The sequence below is a fragment of the Protopterus annectens genome, chromosome 11.part0, assembly GCF_019279795.1.
Source record: "Protopterus annectens isolate FY-2018-M chromosome 11.part0, PAN1.0, whole genome shotgun sequence".
NCBI classification, from domain to species: Eukaryota; Metazoa; Chordata; order Ceratodontiformes; family Protopteridae; genus Protopterus; species Protopterus annectens.
This window is the reverse complement of record NC_056745.1, coordinates 1,092,430,425-1,092,452,846: the sequence shown is the minus strand read 5'-3', so window position 1 is coordinate 1,092,452,846 and position 22,422 is coordinate 1,092,430,425.

The window sequence follows — 22,422 nt, the reverse complement described above, 5'->3', positions numbered from 1 at the left end:
TAGCTTAGTTAGTCAGGGAGAGCAGGCACAGATGTCAGCAGAAGATTATGGCAAGCTGACAAGGAGACAGTTGGCTGAAATGTGCCAAGCCAAAGGACTGGTGCATGCCAACCTGACTAAAGTGGAAATGACTGCAGTCTCAGTCACATCTGCATCACAGATGAGCAACCAGGAAGACAACCAGACTGGCCTTGGGGATGTACAGCTCTCAAAAAATGGACAGTTCAACTTTTCCTCAGAGGACTCAAAAATCCATCTGGAGTTAAAGAGATTTGAACTGGAGGCCAAACATTTAGAAATTGAATCAGCAGAGAGACTGCAGTGTTTGGAGGTTAAAGTAGAATCAGCAGAGAGACTGCTATGTTTGGAGGCTGAAGAAAATGAGAGACTGAGATGTTTGAAGGATGAAGAAAATGAGAGGCAGAGACAACATGAAAAGGAGATGCTGACTCTTCTCCAAGGTCATGAAGGTAATTCGGAAGGGAATAATCAAACCGCAGAAACAATAAAGGTCAATAAATTTCTTCCACAATTTACAGAGGGTGATAATTTTGATAGTTTTAGTCATATGTTTGAAAGGGTTTGTAAACAGTACAATCTTAACCAAGGTCTCTGGGTACAGTTCCTGACCCTCTTACTCCATGGTAAAGCTGTAACTGCTGTTTCTAAATTGTCTGATACTGATTGTTTAAATTATAATGCAGTTAAAAATTGTTTATTAGAGTGTTTAAGTTAACAACTGAAACTTATAGAAACAAGTTTTGTGATCATAGGCACAAGGCAGATGAAAGTGTGTGTGATTATATTGCTGAATTATGCACTTATTTTCATAGGTGGGTGGGTGGGTGTCAGGTCACCACTTTTGAAAAGCTGGCAAACCATTTGGTGAGGGAACAAGCCCTTATCACTTTGCCTGAAGACTTGAGAATCTGGTGGCAGATAGAGAATGCAACACCACAGATGAGTTGGGGAAAAAGGGAGACCTATACCCAGCAAGCTGGGCATGACTGCACAAGTAAGGAATACCCAGTGCTGCACATGGGTATAAGGGAACCCATGGTGGGCAGCCTAAATCACCCCAACAGAGTACATCAGTAACAAGGAAAGCCACTAGTTCATGTGCACAGCCAGGATCAAGGGTTAAATGTTTTAAATGTAACCAGGGGGCCATGTAACATATAGATGTCCACAGAGGCAAGGTGGGGAACACAAGGTGGGGGAGCCAGCAAGTGGGAATAACAGAATGCCAGCAATAAGTTATCTGGAGACAACAAGGGTAACAAACTACCACAAAAGGCTATATCCTATCTTAGTAGATGGGAAACAGGTCACTGCTAAGAGAGACACAGCCTCTGACCTAACCATTGTGAAGCCTGCAATGGTTAATGATGACACTACTTGCTTGGGCTGTCTATTGTAGTCAGAGCTTTAGGAGTGACCCCATTCAAAATACCTTTAGCTAGGGTTCACCTTGACTGGGATGGTGGAAAAGTAAGCAAGCAAGTATGTGTGTTTGAGGATATCCTTGCAGATGTCCTGATGGGGAATGATTTTGATAAAGCAGTACCTTGTGCGCATGGAGTGACACAAAGTCAGGCTTGGAGACAGGCATGTGGGTCTGGTAGCCTGGCAGAGACCCAGACATACTACACACTTGAAGCCAGGACTGGTGAGGTGGTTACTTCAGAGAGGGAGCTACCCTGTAGCAGTGAGACTGAAGGTGAGCTACAGATGCTGATGGGTACTGATGTTCCCTTGGACAGAGTGACTGCATTGGCAGAGGTGAGTAGTAGTACCCAGGCTGACAATGAGTCACCACTGTCAGAGGATACCAGACTTCCTGTGGAAGGGAAGCTGGGAAGGTTTACAAAGAAATAGTTGAGATAGGCTCAGCTCACAGACCCTACATTACAAGGCCAGATGGAGGTAGCCAGTGAGACACGTGATTATCAAGGAAATAGGGAATCTGTATACTGGGGCAAAGGGTTACTGTACAGAGAGTGGACCACTGAGGGAGGGCTACAGGGTGAGAGAATACAACAGTTAGTAGTGCCCAGAGCCTACCATCTAACAATTCTAGCCATAGCCCATGACATTCCCTTTGCAGGTCATATGGGCATAAAGCATACAAAGAGATGTATTATGCAGAACTTTTATTGGCCTGGAATTTCCAGGGATGTAACAGGGTACTGCAGGACCTGTGAACAGTGCCAAAAAGTATGTAAGGCAAGAGGCAATGTCAAGGCTCCTTTGCTGCCTTTGCCTGTGATTGAAAAGCCATTTCAGAGGCTAGTTTTGGATATTGTGGGGCCTCTGAGTACCCCAATTTCGACAGGGAAAAGTATTTCCTAGTGGAAGAAGATTATGCTACCAGATACCCTGGTGCAGTGCCCATGTCCTTCACTGAAGCAGAAAAGGTGGCAAATGCTTTGTTAGAGATTTTCAACAGGGTAGGTTTCCCAAAAGAAATACTGACTGACAGAGGTACCAATTTCATGTCAGACTTGCTGGCTTGTCTGTGGAAGCACTGTGGGGTGAAGCACCTAAACACCACCCCATAACATCCCCATACTAATGGTCTTGTGGAGAGGTTAAACTGTACAGTAAAGACCATGGTACTGGCATTTGCAGACCAGTTTAAGAGGGAGTGGGACAACTATTTGCACCATCTGTTGTTTGCTTACAGAGAGTTGCCCCAGGAATCCACGTTTTTTCACTCTTTGAGTTGCTGTATGGGCACAGGGTGAAGGGACCTGTAGATCTGATTCATGATGAGTGGGAAGGTGAGTGTGAATACCACAAGGAATCTGTTGTAGCATATGTCCTAAACCTCAGGACAAGGCTCAGGGACATTATGGACGTGGCCGAGGAGAACCTGGTAGATGTCCAACAGCAGGAAAAAGGTCTGGTATGACAGGAATGCTTGAACCAGAGACTATGCTGTAGAGCTCAATACGCTCAAACGAGAAACAGAAAAATAGATACTTGAACACAACACAGGCAGTCAATGGTGCAAATTTTCTTCTTTAATTCTGGTACCTCGGCCTTCGCCTTCTCAAGGAATACATTTGTGATAAAGAACACCACCCCTGTAGAGCATCAGGTTATGGTTCTCATTCCTGCCAGACACAACAAAATGCAGGGAGCTTTAAGGGACCCTTCAAAGTGGTAAGGAAGTTCAGTGATGTGAACTACATGGTAGAACTGCTAGGCAGGAGGCAGGGGCACAAACTGTATCATGTTAACATAATAAAACCTTACTATGATAGGGAGACTCTGGTGCTAAGCATTTGCAGTAGAAGGCAGGAGGAGTCTGAGGGGGATATATATACAGGGAGCCAGCTAGCAACATCCCAAGTTACTATGGTGGAGCCTAGGGTTGCAGGCATATGATATGACAGTGGAACACTGTAATGTGGTCAGCAATGCCAAGGCAAATGGATCTTAAGACATGGTATGGGGTAATGTATTCCCAGATTAGCTCATCTCTCTCAAACAATGTTTCTCTCAAGGGTCACTTGAAAAACTAGCTTGAGTCTTTGAAGGGGAGAAGTATGAAAAAAGGAGGTACTGCCAGCACAAGTAGCTGGAATTTTGTAAATAGTTCTATGTCATTTGTGAATATCAAACTAATTTATATAAGATACTTGTGTTACAAATGTACTAGAACTGTTTGTCATGTGTATATCAAACTGCTCTGTACAGATGTTTGTGTTGAAAAGGTATTTGTAAAGTGCTGTTTAAAATGTATCCACAGTGTGCCCTACTGGAAGAGAACAGAAATGTACATGCATTATTGTAACTGTTTAAATGTATATATTTTAACAGTGGAAACTGGAATACCGAAGGTTAACCTCAGTCCAGCAAACTTTAGAAAAATATTTGAAATGTATTTTATGAGCTAGGCCATAAAGAGTCTACCTGACAGGTTACAGTGTAGCTAAAGACACAAAGTCTGTAGTAGGAAGCTTTCTGTATTGTCTTTAGGGTGACCTAATTACTAATTTGGAAGCATGAAGGGATGTAATTGTTTTATGACTTCCAGCATCTGCTAAAGATTTGAGCAAAAGCCCATGTATGAGTACTTTTACAGGTAGATGCTAAATACTGCCAGCTTTAGCAATTGGGGTTTGCATGAGAACCAGTAGTCAGATGACAAGAAGTGATGTCATTCTGCAAGTTATTCCAGCAGTAATATTTTAAATATTATTTTGAGAAGTCTTTGACTGCGGTGGTGGTGCTGCGGTAGCCTTGTCATCTCACAGTTAGATGTTGCCCGTTCGATTCTCAGTTAGAGCATCTTCTGTGTGGTGACATGCGTCAATGGGCATTCCTTCGTTGAAGGTTGTGCGTTAGGCCCGGCAAGCCAGCACATAAAACTCTACTGCCAATCATTAGCGGACCAGAGTTCTGCTGTGGCGACCCCTATCCGGGAAAAACCGAAAGACACAAAAATTTTGAGAAGTCTTTGAGTGAGACAATTGATTCAGTATTCTGTCTTGGACCTGACAACAAGATGAACCATTCACCACACATCTGCCTTGCTCTAATGAAGTAAGTTTCTAGGGAACAGTATAACTCTTAGATACAGTCAGGAATATAGTGAAGCTTAGGTTAGAGTTTGTTTTTTCTTCATTTGTGTGAGCCTGTACTGCAATGTTATTTTAAATATTTCCTGTGGTTTTGAACTCTGACGTCACTGTGAATTTATATTTAGTATTGCTTTGTACTTTTATTATTTATTATTAAATACATTTAAACCTTTCATTGTGGCTGATCTGTGTAGAGATATTTAAGTTTTGAGAGTACTTGCATATTTATTTGATGACAATGTGTGGGTCACTCCTAATAGCCTTGCTCTTGGTCAAACTACCATTTCTATTAATATTAATATTATACAGTAAGATTGGACACCTTTTGTAAAGGGCCCTAAAGTAGCTGATAAGGAGTGACTGCTGGCAGTGAAAACTACCTTATAGTCTGGGGAGAAGAGGACAAAGCTAATGAACCTTTGCCAGCCTTTCCCAGGTGAGTGTGTGTGTAAATCAAACTTCAAAGAGTGTGGCAGGGACATGAAGCACTGGTTGGGCACAGAGGGTGCTGCAGGTCTTGGCTTGGTCACTCAGCATAGATCTCAGCTCTATAGCTGTGCCAGTGGGGAGTCTTATTGAGGATCTGAGAAAGAGTAAGAAACCCAGAATGATTGAGGTCTCTGTGTGCTCGTAAGGGAAATTGCACTTGATGCAGATAGCTGCATTGAAATACTGTAGGTTTACCTGTTAGCCTCCTAGTGAATGGCCCCCACTGTTGCCAGTGGTAAGGACTGAGGCTCTTTGATTACTGGTTGGTAGTGGTGGATCATGACAGTTTCATTCAATAATGCTTAATTTAGGGCTGTTCCCCCAACTCAATTTCATCTCACACTGACATTCACTTTTCTTAGACTAGCAGTAACTACAAAGCATTTCCATACCTTTTTTGTATTTATCAAAGGTAGAATGTGAATACTGACAAGTTAGTAGTAGTTCCTTAGAAACTCATTAGCAGTTTCTTACTTTGCTGATGAGTATTGTAACCCACAGACAGAAGAAGTTCTCTCTTTTTTGACTGCATGACTGTGCAAGTAACAACAGTAGTTATACTACTATATTTGTAAGAGAAGAAATCAAGCAGTTATAGCAGTAGTACTAGAATGAAAGGAGTTGTTATACTGTGACCAAGTGATGGTCACATTCTGTATTACTGAAGTATTTAACAAACAATGAAGAGTCTTTTGCAGATCAAAGTATGTTTTATTCATAGTGCAATAAAGAAAATGTAATACTATTTAAAGTAAAAATGTCAAATCTCTTAACAGTACAGTTCATTATTTATAGTCTCTTAAATTAACATCACAGTCATTATGGCAGCAGTGCAGTAAAGGTTAACTTGTTTTTCATTTCCAGTAAAATCCATAACTAAGATCATATGTAGATGCAGGTACTTCACAGGCAATTTCTTGGGAAAGCTTTTGATACTTCATGTGTTAATGCACAAGGTATAGGTCTCTCAGTATATTTACAGACCCCTCTGGTCAGTTTTCAACAACAGCCACGAGTGCTAGTTTGTAAATTTCTCTCCAAAAGTGCCAATTTCTCTCTGTCTCTGACCGCCCCCCCTTAAATGAGAAGGGATATGGGTTTTTCCACTCATGGTTTGTGTGTGGGATCAGCCTCCTCAATGTCCCAGTGCTCCGGTGCCATACAGCCTACAATGGTTATTGTAGGGATCACAGTACTCAGTGTAGCCTATAACCAGTCTAAGACAGGTTAAAATGTAGGATGACTTGCTACAGCCTCCTGGAAATGCTTGTGATAGGCTGCAAGCTGACGTTGCAAGGTACCACCATGATGTTTTCTTAGTAGTAAGGTTTATCATCCACATTATTTCATGAACATGATAACTCCTATCTCAAAATTGAATTCATTTGGCTTAGTGCACATTCTTAAAAACAAATAGCATGGAAACTGGAGAGGTGTTTACTTAAAAAAAAATAGCAAATGTTGCAATGATCCTTGAAGTGAGAAGATGTGCAGTGTGACTTTCTACTAATTCCCCACCATACCTCTCAACCGGATAGATTTTCGCAGAATGTCTAGATTTTCGCCTCATACTTTGGTCCATTTTTTATAAAATTGTAGCTTTCTAGCAAATTATTGGCAAATCATTAAAGACTGAAATTAGAAAATAATAACAGGCATTTGCGTTTCAGACTTCATACCCTTCAGAATATTCATGCTAAAGCAAAAACCTTTTATTCTGTCACCTTTCTAAATTTGTAAGTGCAATATTAAAAAATGTCCCTATTTTTGGGCCTTTGTCATACTTTTATTAATGGCTTTGTCCAAATTTCTTGTTATAAGAAGTTGAGAGGTATGTTCCCCACTTCTGTTAATTTTTGAATTGAGAAAGTAACATATACTTAATACGTGTTGCTAAGCATCTTTCGGTTTATTTGGAAATGGTACTATTCTGCAGTTAAGGCAATTATAAAAATGTACATTTTCTTGATGCCATTTAACTTAAACGTGCTTTTTGACCAAAATTGTTGATCATTTTTTTTAGTGACTACATAACAGTTGTTGTTTGGTAGGATAAACACTTATGCCTTATGACAACCACAATTGGTACAAGCTGGTAAGCATCTAACACACTCCTGCAACTATTCCTGTTCTGTTTTCTGACAGAGGAATATAGCTGGTTTGGGAGGAAAGGTGAATCTTGATTTTTGTTATGTGCCTTAAAAAAGTGTTGTAATAAGGTTAGCATGACATTCAAATGTGCTGCTGATGTTGATCCAAGGAATAAGTACACTTTTAACATTCATCTGAAAAGAGACATCATCCTAGAGGAATGAGTGTCAAGAGAGGTAGTAGTGATGATTTAGGATATGAAAAGCAAGTTACTTATCACCAAGATGTGGGAAAAACATTCCCATCAGAAGAGGACATAGAAGACATGCAAGAAATAAAGTTACACTGTATAAAGACTACGGGGAACCAAGACAGCATAGTGCAAGCACAAGCAGAATGCTGTTAAAATGAATGCACTGCAGTGCTATATTATTGCAAACACTGCTTCTAATACAAAGCCTAATAGTAATAAAAGATAAGTTACAATGGGAGCAGGAGAAGGAAGTGGAGAAGTGTAATGAGCAACCCAGAAGAGGATTAGCCAGCACATTAGTAACATTATGCATCCACTTAAGCTTGGCAGAACACTCCACTTTGACCTGCTGCTGTTGTTTGCTGTGGTATGAAAAAAGGGTGTTGAAATGTGTATAATCCATAATGCTTCACAATAAACTGAGATTTTCATAAAAAAATGTTAATCAGTGTGAAGCTACAATGTAGCATTTTGTTGATCTTCAAGTTACAAATAAATATCTTGAGAACGTACTTATTTTTCTAATATGTTAACTGGGATGAAGCCAATGAGCACCCTTTGTTTAAGTGACTTGTTTAGTATAATATTGTAGGGAAATACAGACTGAGGGAAACAAACACACACTGCTACAGAAATAAATTCTTTAGTAGATCATAATGTTAATACTCTGCTCTAACTGAATTATATTACGTCAACTTCTAATATAACCAGTAAGAGTACAGCAACAGTCATATACTTTTCAGAATGGCAATGTGACATGAAATTGGAAAGGTGTTTACTGTAAAAAAAATAATTGTTAGATTGAACCTTGAACTCAGATGTATAACCTATTTAATGCAGGGAACAACCCACACCCCTGCATGGGGAGTTGTTTAATTTTTTTAATTAACTATTAATACAGAATGTTAGAAAATATATTGTTATGGATATCATTTTCATACTGCACTATCTAGACATTGTGTTCCTGCATAAGTATCTTTTACTATGGCCAAGGTAATTTTGTCTGGTATATAAGGTGACCTAGATATTCAAGGCTCTTGAAGCAGTGTGGACAGTTATTCAATAATCTCAATTCTATTTTTGTGTCATTAAATGTTGCAGCCAGCAGATGCCATAAAACTTTCAGTATCAGCAACAAGCTTCTTTACTATAGCATCTGACTAACATACATCACAGTTTTAGCCATTATATGTGCACAATCATTACTTGTTAAAGAGCTCAACTGAACACTTTAATCTCAAAGTAACAGTGATTAGCTAACAGCATTATTGTATTCTTGTTCACTAATTATTCCAACATAGGCACAATCTGAGACAAAAGCTCAACTTACAAGAGAGATACAGAACAAATGTAACATCAGAAAATAACTAAGCAAGGCCTTTATCCATAAATACTGAACATACGGGTATAAACATTTGCTTGATGCATTTGCTTCCTCAGGTAATACAGCTGAAATTCATCCATACTTTACATCAGAAAGCCAGGCTGACAGTCACGTTATCTCCGTATGCGGTACATGGTTGAAATAGTAGGGCAATATTTATTCAACAGATACACAAAAACTAATATGTAATCATGATTAGTACCGACAATGTACCTAGGTTAGCTTTAAGTCAAACTGAACTTTGAAACATTCAACTGTGCTCAGTGCTTCAGAATTCCCATATCCTGGGGATCTGTTTTGCTGAACTTGCAGATTAAATACTGCATGGAGTAAAAGGATGAGAGGGCTTATGTCTTTTTGCACCACAGAACAATCTGCTCTTACTGACTCTAGCACTAACCGGTATGCAACACTGCAAAATGTTATTTTGTGTCATGTTCATCTCTGGATTATAACTGTACATGAAAACATTTCTCTGTTTTATATATAACTATACACACGTTGACATTAAGGCTTTATTAAATCAACAGATGATTTATCAACAAAAGTATTGCAAGTCAAAAATCAGTGAACATGTTCTATGGCACAGTATTCTAGGTAATGGCAGTGTATAGTAATAGCATACTAGTGAATTTTTTATACTGACATACTACTACAGACGTGTTTGCAGCACAGGATTAATGCTGCAACATTTATATTCTCCTTACTTACTATGCTTCACACTTATTTAATTCAGTTATATTTCTTTTATTAACTTGATATGCATTGACTGAAATGGCTTGGTTTTATACATGAAATACAAATAGTTATGTAACCTGAAAATACCAGCAGGATGAGACTATTCGTTTATCTCCTTTGCCTGAGCACACATACATGGTAAATGTCAAGTGATATAATGCTTTCTGCTTCCTTTTTAAACATGCTCATCTTCTTCTGGTACACATGTGTGTACTTGGTGAACCTATAAATATAGGCAAATTGGACATCATACTTCATGCATGAGGAATCCCTCATGCCATAGTGCAGAGGCAGTCCGTCAGTTATAGTTCACACTTATCTTCATGCGGTGATAATTGTATTAATAGTGTGTGCATGCTCCCATTTCATAGTTTACTACCTATGTGTTTACCCTAATGATGCCTTACAGACCATGTAGGGCTATCTTTCATATGTGATAAGCACTTTACAGTAAATACAGAGTAAGACCATGACAGATGTCAAACCAACACTGATCTATTACTCTATGCATGCATATCATTACTGTGAAACATAACATAAACACGCAGACAGAGAAGGGTTATTAATACATTAATGTTGGAAGCATAACAGATAGCAGTCTCAAAAAGGGCTATTAGGTATAGACAAACAATCAAGGTAAACATCTGACCTACAAAAGTAGTCTGACTCACTATAACAGATCTTATCTTGCTAGGCCTTCAGCCTGAAAAGGATGACACAATTTGAATGACACGTTTATGTTAACTATCAATGTTAGCAATTTTACAGACACACTTTTTTGTAGACTCTTACTAGCTTGCAGTAAGATGTATCTTCAAATTGTATTTCCTGTTAATGTCATTTAAGATGGACTGACACCACTGCCTTAATCTCCCCAGTCCATTACAACTCCTGAAATCATCTAACATCAAAAGAAGCTTTCACTTTAATGATATCATGCTTCTAATGTACGCTCTTCTACCTCTTCAGCCACTACTTACTACTGTTTATTTTCCTCTCTCGTGTCCTTCCATAGAATTCTCATCTTTCTAATAATAATCAACACTCTCTCCATGTCCTTAATTTTGCCACCTGCTCATTAGTCCTCCTCATCTCATTCTATTACTCTGTCTATTTTGGCAGCAGAATACTCTATTTTTTGCCTACATACATTATTAGAAATATAGTCAATATTTTGAATATGTATTAGTTTGCTTGATATAGGCTATTCACTTCAGTAGTGTTTCTTGGTACTTGCAGTACATATTGTATTCTTAATATTTCTGTAAATGCATTTCAGTCTCTTTGTGCTTTTTATCTGTTATATGGATTTTCTCCTACTGTATATAATTACTTATCAGCTACTGTAAAATGGTTTTATGTGTTTTTTTTTTTTTTTGTGGAGCCTTTCTCCCCACTTCATTATAAAATATTTAATCTGTTGCTGGGCTTTCTCACCTTTTATATAATTACTCAACTACTGTTTAAATGTTTTTGAATCTGTTGTGGAACTTTTCTCTCTAGGCCTGTGCTGAAAATGGGCCATTGGCTCAGTTGGACTTTCCCAGTTATTAAAGGTAAATAAATAAATAATGACATGGAGGTTAACGGCAGGTCCATTCTCCTTCTAATGGTTGTTGTTGTGTCTTTCGGCTTTTCCCAGTTAGGAGTCACCACAGCAGAACTCCGGTCCACTAATGATTGGCAGTAGATTTTTACGTGCTGAGTTGCCAGCCTTGACGCACAACCTTCAATGAAGGTACACCCATTCATGCATGTCTCCACACAGAAGACGCTCAAGCTGAGAATCGAACAGGACAATGTCTTACTGTGAGGCAACAACGCTACCACAGCACCACCACTCCATTCTCCTTCTAATGGTGTTGCACCTTTTTTATATGGTTGATCAAGAACATACTAACATCAGGATGTAATAGTTCTATGACTGCAGAATGAAGGATGCTGAAGTTCAGAGAAGATCATTCAAAGAAAATAGATACTAAAGTCAGTTTGTACACTAAAACAAGACATTACAAATAGAAGAAAAAGATGAAAACATTGGTCTAGATTAATTGACAGCTACATGATAGTGCACTATTTGGTATTCATTAAATGTCTCTACACTGTGTGTAGAGCTGACAAACAAAGGGAAATAGCAGATTATGCTAATAACAGCATGAAGGGCCAAAGTACATGCTAATTAACCAATCCAATATGACGGACCTATTCAGGAAGCTATAAAGCAATCATATACACTCAGTTTAGCCTTTTACCTTGTACACCAAAACTTTATGGAATATAACATGATTACACTTAGCAATAAAAAGGTGGTGTTGCAGCTATTATTATGTTACATGTGCAACAAGCTTTAAATCAGGGTGCTGTTGCTGCCAGACCACAAGCAAGAAGAAGAAGAAGGGTGTTTGGACCCCGTTTGACTTATCATGGACTGCATGACAGAAAAATTACTGAAAGACAGGGTGGACAGGGAAACACTAGAGAAACTATGCAACCTCTGTGGCCCCACCTCAGGCCCAATGGAAATCATGGAGAAACCACCCCAGTGAAATGAAAGGTATGTGTAGTATCATGTGTACTAGATACTGTTACTTTCCAGAGACCCACAAGGAGTATATTAGCCTCTAGAATATTACATCAGTTTTTAAATGCAATGGTACTGCATGCAAGGGATCAGAGCAAGAACCATGCAGGACGTCTGTGCAGTAGCACACTTCCCTGAAGTGTTGGGGGACATAGGTTGCACACACATAGAATTAAAAGTCCCACCTGGGGAATAGGAATGCAGGTACATCAACAGAAAAGGCTTCCACTTTTTAAACTGTCAAGCTGTCTGTAATGCCCAAAGGATCTTCTAGAATGTTTGCGCAGGTAACCCAGGCAGTTTCCACAACTCTCACATATAGCACACCTGCAAGCCATATATCAGGTTTGTTAGGTATGACATTATTCAAGGGCATCTAGTGGGGGATGCAGTTTATACACTTGAGCCCTGGCTCATGCCATTGACAAGAAACCCACACAACCAGAATGAGCAAGGATACAATAAGGGCTGGGCTCAAACTAGGAATATCACAGAACCTGTGTTTGTATTGCTTAAATCAAAGTTCTGGTGTCTAGACACATAAGGACACAGACTTCAGTATGACCCAGGCATCTCTGACAAAATACTTACAGACTGTGCCATGTCACACAATTAAATTCTCAGGAAACAGCTTCAACAAGGACAGCAAGGGGCAGGACCACAGTTTCAAGGACCACAGGCAGGATCATCAGTTTCAGGTACAGATGAGGAGTCTGAGTGAGAACCACCAGCTGCAGATGGTGCTGGCAATAAATGAGTGCACAGTATGCTCTCTCTGGCTCCGGCTAAGAGGCAAAGGATAGCACACACAACCACTATGTAGGTCAAAGCCTAGGATCCCATGCACATAAATATAGAAAAATTGATGTCTGTCAAACTCTAAAACCTTTACTTAAACATGTAATGACTATGTTCTGATAGCATAAGCCAGGTGCAGCCCCCAAAGACATAATTGTTACCTGCAGTAATGACAAGGTAAGTCTGGAACCTATAAAGAAAAAAAATGTATGACTCGCATATGGAAATATGTATATGCCCCTAAGTAGAGGATTAATCTGAGATGTACATTTATGTCAGTAATAGCTCCTCTGTAAGATTATTGAGCATACAGTTATGTATTATAACTAATACTGTGTATCATGAATTTCAATTGACCATTGTGTATAAAACATGAAATAGGTCAATTATGCCCTCATTTGCACAACTATATTAAGAAGCAAAAGTGAAGTACCTAATGCTTACAATGCTTTACTTATAATTCTAACTGAAACACGATGAGGTTCAAAAATAATTTAAGCATCATTCACAAATGAGTAGGAAGAAGAAATCAAAACATTTTCATCTACAATACTTGTGAGTAAGCAAGCATTAGCTATTCATGGTGTACATTAGACATATATGCAACCCCAAGTCACAAAGGCATGTGCAAAGGGCAGAGCACAGTCATCATCATTTGCACATGGTGTTAAAGTGAGTGTGTGCATGTAAGAAGGGCATTTATCTATCAGAGTATACAGTGTTATGTATAGCAGTCATAAGTACTGTTTAGATAACCTGAATTTGTGTTAGGTGGTATGGCCAAGTGATTTATTTTTCAATGTGTGTTTGTGTGCCTGCATGAATACAGTTAAACACTGTGTTAGTACTATGTCCTGAAAACTTGGACAGGTGTGAGCCTTGCATGGTAGAGTAGTCAGTTCAGCATTATTGCCCCTGATCATGAAAATCACCTCTGCCAGGAATTGCATGGCTACTTCCACAGCCCTGGATAGAAGTCGGGGTACTACCTGAATATGAGTGATGTCTGCTGGATGAGCTCTTTTCATGGCTACATCCAGGATCATGACCCTGTGGCCTACCATGTCTGAGTGTGGGCATCACAATCACTGACAAGGCAGTGGAAGTAGTGCTACTATGGGAGTGGAACCTTACATGGCCACATCTGCTAACACCAGAACATGTAGTAGTTCTCTGGCCATGTGGATACCCACACTCCCCCAGCAGATGTTTTATCAGTGTGTCATTCATCCTGTCTAAGGAGTTGCTCACATAGTTCAGGGAGTCATGCATGTCAGAATGCACAATGTTTAGTACTCATACTAACTCTTCAGAGGCCCTGGTGTAATGTACCTGTGCCTTCACTACAGCCCTACACATGCGTCTAGTGTCACCTAATGACACCAGCTTCAGGAGGTGGGTGGACAGAAGGTCTCCACAAAGCATCTCTACCAACCCTTCTGTGTGGTATCTTGCCCTTATGATTGCTACAGGGAGAAGCAACCAGCTCTGTAATTGGAGTAACCATAATACCTTGATCAACTGTGTCACTATCAACCTGTTCTATATCAGCGGTCTCCGTGTCATGTGTATTTATAGGCTTACTGACTGTCTCTGAAATATGGTTAAGGAATGTAAGAGCCACAACCTCAGTGTCAGACTGACCCTCTCCACCCCCAGACTGTGTCTCTTCATTGCCACCAACATCATCAGAGGCTACCAATACACTGAAATCAGGTGATAGGAGTTCTACAGTTCTGCTCTCAGGATCACCAGTGATAACAAGCAATAAACATAACAAACTGAGAAACAGAGAATACAATTGATCACATATTTCATTTATGTATCTTAAACTCAAATTGATGCTAAAGCAACACAAATTTCACTTCCATTTAGACTTGAATCTACCTTATATATAGTAATAACAATAACTAAATGAGTACTTACCATATGCAGGTGGGTTGGCAATCTGTAATCCGGATGTCCCTATTTGTGAGGAAAGGAAAGGAAAGAAGGCTGATAAGTATCACAGTGCATATGAAACAAAAACACGAGAACAATCACCTTTACATGTGTAGATTAAGAATGCTTTCATACAAAAATATAATTAACAGTTAGATTCCCCTCGGTACCCTTGTCTGTGTCTCTATTACTGTGTTATCTGTCTCACACTTATCATATATATATATATATATATATATATATATATATATATATACATATATAGATCAGACATCTAAGATATACACAGGTCTATATTAGATAAATGAAAGTTTATCTAAACGAATGATGCAATGATCAAAAATCCAGGACCTTGATATGGTTTTTGTGAGATCGTGGTACAGTGAAGATTGGAATATTTGCCCTTTCCTCACTCTAGTGCAATTTGGATTTGGAATATATATTTAGCGGGAGGTGTGGGGGAGTGTAGCCTCCCACAATTGTGAGTTCAAGGTCCTGGATTTTTGATTATTGCAGCGTTCGTTTAGATAAACTTTCATTTATCTAATATATACCCAATATACACATGTAAAGATATAACAATGACACTTGCATTTTGCACACCTGGGAGTTCTGCTTGAGGCACTCTGGGTCTGTCAACCTCATCAGCACCAATGTCAAGGATTTTGTGTGAACACTCTGCCAGGATATCTGGGTCTTTGACAGTGGACAGGAACTCCTCTGCTTCAGTTAGTGGTGGTTTGTTAGCAGGTTCACCTCCTATAGCCAGCTGTTGCCAGAAAACAGCAGCCACCCTATGGTGGCCAGAGATTATCATGTCACTTGATCTCACTTGCTCAGTGTCATATCTGGGAGTAACTTCTGCCATGACCTCTGACAGCATTGATGTTATTGACCACCTTCTGCCATTTCCGGTCTCAGGTAGATTGGTCATTTCTACCTCTCCCTAAGATAAAATCCCTGTGGTAATGTACAGTCTGGATAATGACATAATTTTCTGTATCAGTGGCTTTCAGGGTACAGATTTATTCTTGAGTGCCATATCCCTGTATGAGCTGAAACAAAAATCAGACACATAATTAAATATATTACACAGACAGGATGGCTGTGAACTCACTTATATATGAATGTGTGCATCCATTATGCTCACAACAATTTAAAAGACAATGCTCCCTATGACTACACACAAGTTAGGACAGTTCCCCCCTAAAAAAATATATTCTAAATGAAATATCAACAACAATCTATAACACACTTGAAATGAAAAGAACACAGGTTTGTGTAACTGTGTAATATATCACAGCATTAACAATAACAATTCACAATGCAGTAGTAGAAATGTAAGGTAACTATTAAAAGTGCCATCTCTGCTGTGGAGTGTAGCCAGGTACAAATCACAAACTTAACACATTTATTTGTGCTAACACATGCAAAAATGTGAGACCTTGCTATAAAGTTATGCTACACTCATCTGCAATAACTATGCAAATAATAAAATACAACATACAAAATATAGGTCAGGTATCATTCTGTAGCAAATATTTTGTAATGTAGGCATAATTGATATACCCGGGCTATGCCAAATGTAAAGAATATATATATAAAAAAACGTAAAATAAATAAATGGTTTGGAGTGGGCATTGCAATTCAACCTTTAACGTTACACTACACTAGAAGTGTTATGTAAGCAATAACAACTTACCTTGACAATATAGCAGTGTAGAAAGTAGATAATTCTCCAAAGGTTGTGCTTATTTAGCAGTATTGAGATATTTGGATCCAAACAGTCTACCTACTATGGCACAAGTGCATTAGCTACACCTTTGCCTTCATATAGTGTAGAGACCGCCCTGTGAGCACTGTGAGCATGCAAATGAGGTATTAAATCATTATCTTTCTTGAATACCACGATCTCCACTAAGTGTAAATAAGGATAACATGGTTTAATGAGCTACAAAATTACAAGAACATGCCCTAGTACTACATGAATGATCATTGAGAAGTGTTACCTGCTAATGGCTTGCAGGCATCTATGGTTAGTCTGACTGCAGGAACAATCATGGTTTCACAGTCAATCCTCTTTGACATAGCTTTAATAATGGTGTATCAGGAAGAAAAGGCTTACTAAACAGTCTAAAAGTACATTGACTGAGTAAGGAGAGCAACATTCCTAACATTAAAATGTTGGCTTAAATTACCACAGTTACTGCCTCTTAGTATGAAACTTCAATAGATTTTAAAGCAACACAACTTTTGCTCTCATTTAGACCTGAATATACCATATAAATAGTAATAATAATAACTATTCAAGGGAGTACATTAAGCATTAATACAGATATATACAATAAAAACTAATTAGAAAATAAATATCTAGGGCAATACCGTGTAGACGATGTGACTATTTAATAATTAAATAATTTGATAAATACACTTGAAAAATGAACAGCAAGTTACAAAGGACCATAAAATATATATGTATCTCGTACACACTAAGCGCTTTCACCCATCTAATCTGTGGGTATCTTCAGAGTAAATTTCCATAAAGAAACACTTCCTTAATAAAATAAACCTAATTAATAACACACCAGTCAGTCTTCGACTTCCTTGAGCCCATTTACATCATTTAAAATCAACGCCTCTTGTATCTTGTTTAAAAAACTTATGTAAAAAAGGTACAATGTGTCAGAATGCTTCATCCAAAATTGATTGTGTTATTGAATTATGCATATTGTAAAATAATAAATATAATATGATAAAAAAAATATCTATATATAAATATATAACTATGTAACTGTGATAATACAATAATTATACTAAATATATAAAAAATATACAAAATATATAAAATATTGGATATAATTATATAAATATGATATAAAAATACTATATATTAATAAAATTAAAAAACTGTGTATATATGTGTATATACAACAGCATCTCATGTATAATTGATGATTTTAAATAAGATAAGATTTATATTTTAAAATACTGGAGATAGAAATATGTTCATTAATTCCTGGCGTGTTACTGGCATTAAGTCTAAGTTGCCATAAGCATTCTTTGGCTTCTAGTAGATTATTCACATCTCCTCCCTTATTTGTATTGTGTGGGATCCTATCTATTACAAAAAAATATAAACCTTCTAAAATCTTGACATTTGGTGCTGTGTATATATAAATAATTTGCAGTTTTTTTTGTTTTTAATATCCCTATTATGTTCCATTATACGGTCTTTCAGTTTTCTTATAGTTTTTCCTACGTAAAATACTGGGCATGATAAACAAGTAGCTAAATATACCACCAGTTTAGTATTACAATTCACATACCCTGGACATTTAATAGATCTATTATAGTTCTGTATTATTGTAAGACTGTTTATTACTATTATTCTCAAAATAATCCTAATCTAAAGGATTATTTTGAGAATAATAGTAATAAACAGTCTTACAATAATTCTAAAATGAGTAAATGTGGGTTATGTAAAACATGTAAATTCATCAATGACGGTCCTTATGTGGTGATACAGAATTATGATAGCTCTATTAAATGTCCAGGGTATGTAAATTGTAATACTAAAATGGGGGGCATTGAGGAGCCAAAAGTGATGGGTTGGCTCCTCGTCCATAATCACGATGCCAGACTCCTGCAGGGCCAGTTCCAGTGCACTGAATACAAAGCGGAAGCCTGGAACCGTCACGCACATGATCTCGCCAGTGCTACAGGTGTCCCTTGGACTGGTGAGCAGGTCAGACACCACTACGCAGACCTGAAGAGATGCAAGCAGGACCAACTGAACCAGTGGATACAGGAGGCCTGTGGGATGCAAAATGCCCCACTACTGAGTAGGTAGCCATGGAATGAAGTATGTAAGAATTGCTATTGTAGTCGATATTATGGATATGTATATGTCTCAATATCACTTCATTTACTTCACAGCTGCAGGTGTCCGTGCTGCGAATCAGCAAGCCTATGCAGATAGGCTGCTAAGGCTGCGCCACCAGACAGGTTAGTAATTATTCTGCATGTAATGTTATATAAAATAAAATATGTGAGAGAGCCTGACAAAAAGTGTTGTAGCCCAATAATAAAGGTATAATAAGTCTCGAATAATCTCTCTGCATGTACTGTTATGTAAAATAAGTGAGAGAGCCTGAAAAAGAGTGTTGTAACCCATTAATAAAGGTATAATAAGTCCTGAATAATTTCTCTGCATGTATTGTTATATAAAATAAGTGAGAGAGCCTGAAAAAGAGTGTTGTAACCCATTAATAAAGGTATATTACATCTTGCATAAGTCGTCTGCATGCACTGTAATATCAAATAAATGAGAGAGCCTCTAGAAAAGTGTGTAATGTAATTAATAAAGGTCTAATTCCTGGAGTGTGCCCGTGTCAATTTCTTCGAAATGTTGTTGTACTCTTGCATTATAGAAATAGTACTGTTGTATTAAGAGCTGTCAACCCACACTTGGGTAGGCCCATATAAAGTGAATGAAGGGAGTGCCAGTAGCTGTTAAGCATATATACAGTCTTCAACTGTTGGTTCATGGCTGGCATGCATAGGTAAATCTGCCACATGAGTAGCTTGTTACTGTGTTCCCCAGAAATGTCAGTATGCTGCTAGAAATGTAGGGGGCTGTTAAAATATAACTGATAATGTCACCTGAACACATCCAAATATGTAGATATATAAATATAAATAAAATATATAAATATGTAGCAGTGACATCTGCATCCTGGACAGTTTGTATGTCAGATACAGGTCAGGTAAATAAGGAACTAGCAAAACCCATTTCACAATTTAACAAACATTGCCTAGTGTAATAATACATGTAGGGGATATATACCTGCAGTCAATAGGAGTGTAGTGTAAACTATAAGTACATATAAGTTGTTAATGGAGGTATCTTTTTACACCCTACTGTATGTGCATAAACAATGCAATTCCACACCTCAATGGGTATGTCTAATCTCAAAACATTTGTTGGGACATATGTCCTATTGGTTTATAAATATCTGCATTTACTTTGATGCATGTTCCCTGCTCAAATACCACAGTCTTGGTGGCCTGTTGCCACCAATCAATCCTGTATGCTGTTGGAATGTCCACTGTTGTCCTATAAATGCATGTGTTATGCTTGCTGTTAAACTGTTGGAACTCTGGTGTGTTGGGTTAATGGGAATACTACTGCATGCTGCTACAACTACTTTGGAATGCTGTTGGCTGTTACCAACCCATATTGTCATTAAATCCTCCTAAACATAGAACGTCTGGGAAGGCCAGTCCCAGCAGACCCACCTGTCCCACCTCAGCTGGCGATGGCACCTGGCACCAGCATGTCCGGTGCCCAGCCCGGGACCTCCTCCTCCATTGGCCCTGTGCCACCTTTGGGGGGAAGCACTGCAGGGGATGGGGCTCATCCCCCCTGCAAGCGTGGCCAGAGGAGGGCCACCTATCACCCTCCGAATGGTCCGGGCTGTGGTGCAGAGGGAGATTGAGCGTTCAGTCGATGATCCTCTACGCCAGCTTGAGGCACATGTGGCGTGACTCATGGGTGAGCCTGCCCCTCCTACGCAGCCCCCAGAACAGCCACCCTCTGGGCTGTGAAGGTGCAGTGGTGACTGCACATGGGTGGGGATCTCAGTTCCACTGTTGCCATCTGTGGGCTCATGGGCTTGCAATTTCCAAACATCCTTCCCCATCAGTGGTGTTCACCCACCACATGTGTCATATTCCACCCCTGTATGCATCTTGTTTGTCTTGTCTGTTTACCTCCCCAACCTACCTCCCCAAATATACCTACTTCCCTTACCCCACATTCCACTCTCACCTTAAAAAAAAAAAGGGCAATCTACTCCCAAAAAAAATGTTTGCCCCATACATAGCTGCCCATTTTGCACACATGTCTGCTGGATACATAAAATGATGTTTAATTGTCAGTATAACATACTTTGTTGTCCTCACCCCTCTCTCAGGGGTGGAAGGTTTCAAATTTCCCTCCAAATTTCTAGCATATGCACAGCTGTTGCTGTTAAAGAAATGGGCAGCTATGGACATTCCCTACACCCGTCCTGCACATCCCGAGCTGTTTCCCCTACTGTCTTTCCCTCTTTGTGCCCCTTTTTCACCACTTTCCTATCTCCCCATTTTCTTTTCTTTCAAAGAAATGAGCGCTGGGATTAGCGGGAGTAAGCACTGTTAAGCAATAGTTAGTGGGTTTGCGTGAGTGTGCACTTGTGTGCGCTTAGCTAAGTATTGCTAAGCTTCGTGCAAACCCATGCAAACCCACTTACAACTGCTTAAAAGTACCTTAATCACCCTGCATGTGAGGGCCATTGTTCTGTTCAGCAGCAAAATAAAACACCACTGTCAGTCTCGAACCCCAGACCTTGGACACACTAGAATGCATGAAGTAACACTAAGCCACAGTAGATATACAGCACGCTGTTGCTGAAATATATGTATCATGCATCAGAATGAGTGAATGTAAAGGAAAGATAGGAATGCCATAACACAAAACCTGTTCTGTGGAACTTTACCAGCAGTTGTTATGGAATTGCATTACATGACTATGATAACAGAACCAGACATTCTAGCAGTAAATAATGTTACAGCAGCACTTTACAACACCCACACAGTATCATAGCAGGACAATCCCCACCCAAACGTACAAAATACCTGTGTGTTCAGGGTCCATCAAGTATGTAGGTAGGCATACTCAGTACTGGAGTTGTCCAGTTTTCGTGAGCATCCTGTGCTAATGTCAACAATAAAAAAGCACAAACTGTGCAGAGGTGAGTACATTAATATTCACAGTATAGCAGTTCACAAACAGTTCATGTGCCAAATGAATATATCTCAATAACTATGTATGTATGGCAGCTAATTGTATAAGTAGAAAGTTGTGTTAGCATTTGTAGGGGTGAGTACAATTCTACACTAACAACTGTGTATTGGAAGTGGCAACAATCAGGTCTGAGTACAACATTCAAATCACTGTCTCCACCCCTAGCTTCAGATATAAGAAGTATACCAACCTTCTGACTTACACAACGGTGTCCACAGCAAACAAGCATGGGCTCCACTTTGGAAAGCTGAAAGGGCTACGCCTACCTGACTTAGCAATTTATAGCATTGGGTTGCTATGACAGTGAGTACTGCAATTACCACACAGCGGGCTGCATGCAATTACCAAATGGTGGCCACCAATTGGTGCAGAGGCCATCACATGCACATGTGCAGATACCTATAAAAGCAGGCTGTACTTGCTGTTCATTGCAGCCACAGAGAGAGAGAGAAAGAGAGAGAGAGAGAGAGAGAGAGAGAGAGAGAGAGAGAGAGGGAAACATCGACATCCACAGCAACAGAAAAAAAGATATAAAAAAAATTTAAAAAAATATATTAAAAAAATAAGATATAAAAAAAATTAAATAAAAAAAAAATTAAAACTACAAAACACACGGAACTGACAAATACAAACATACAAAGGAAAGGTGTATAACAGATATGTATTTACTGGCATGTAGTAGATGTTTTTGAAGAGTACGGTACATAC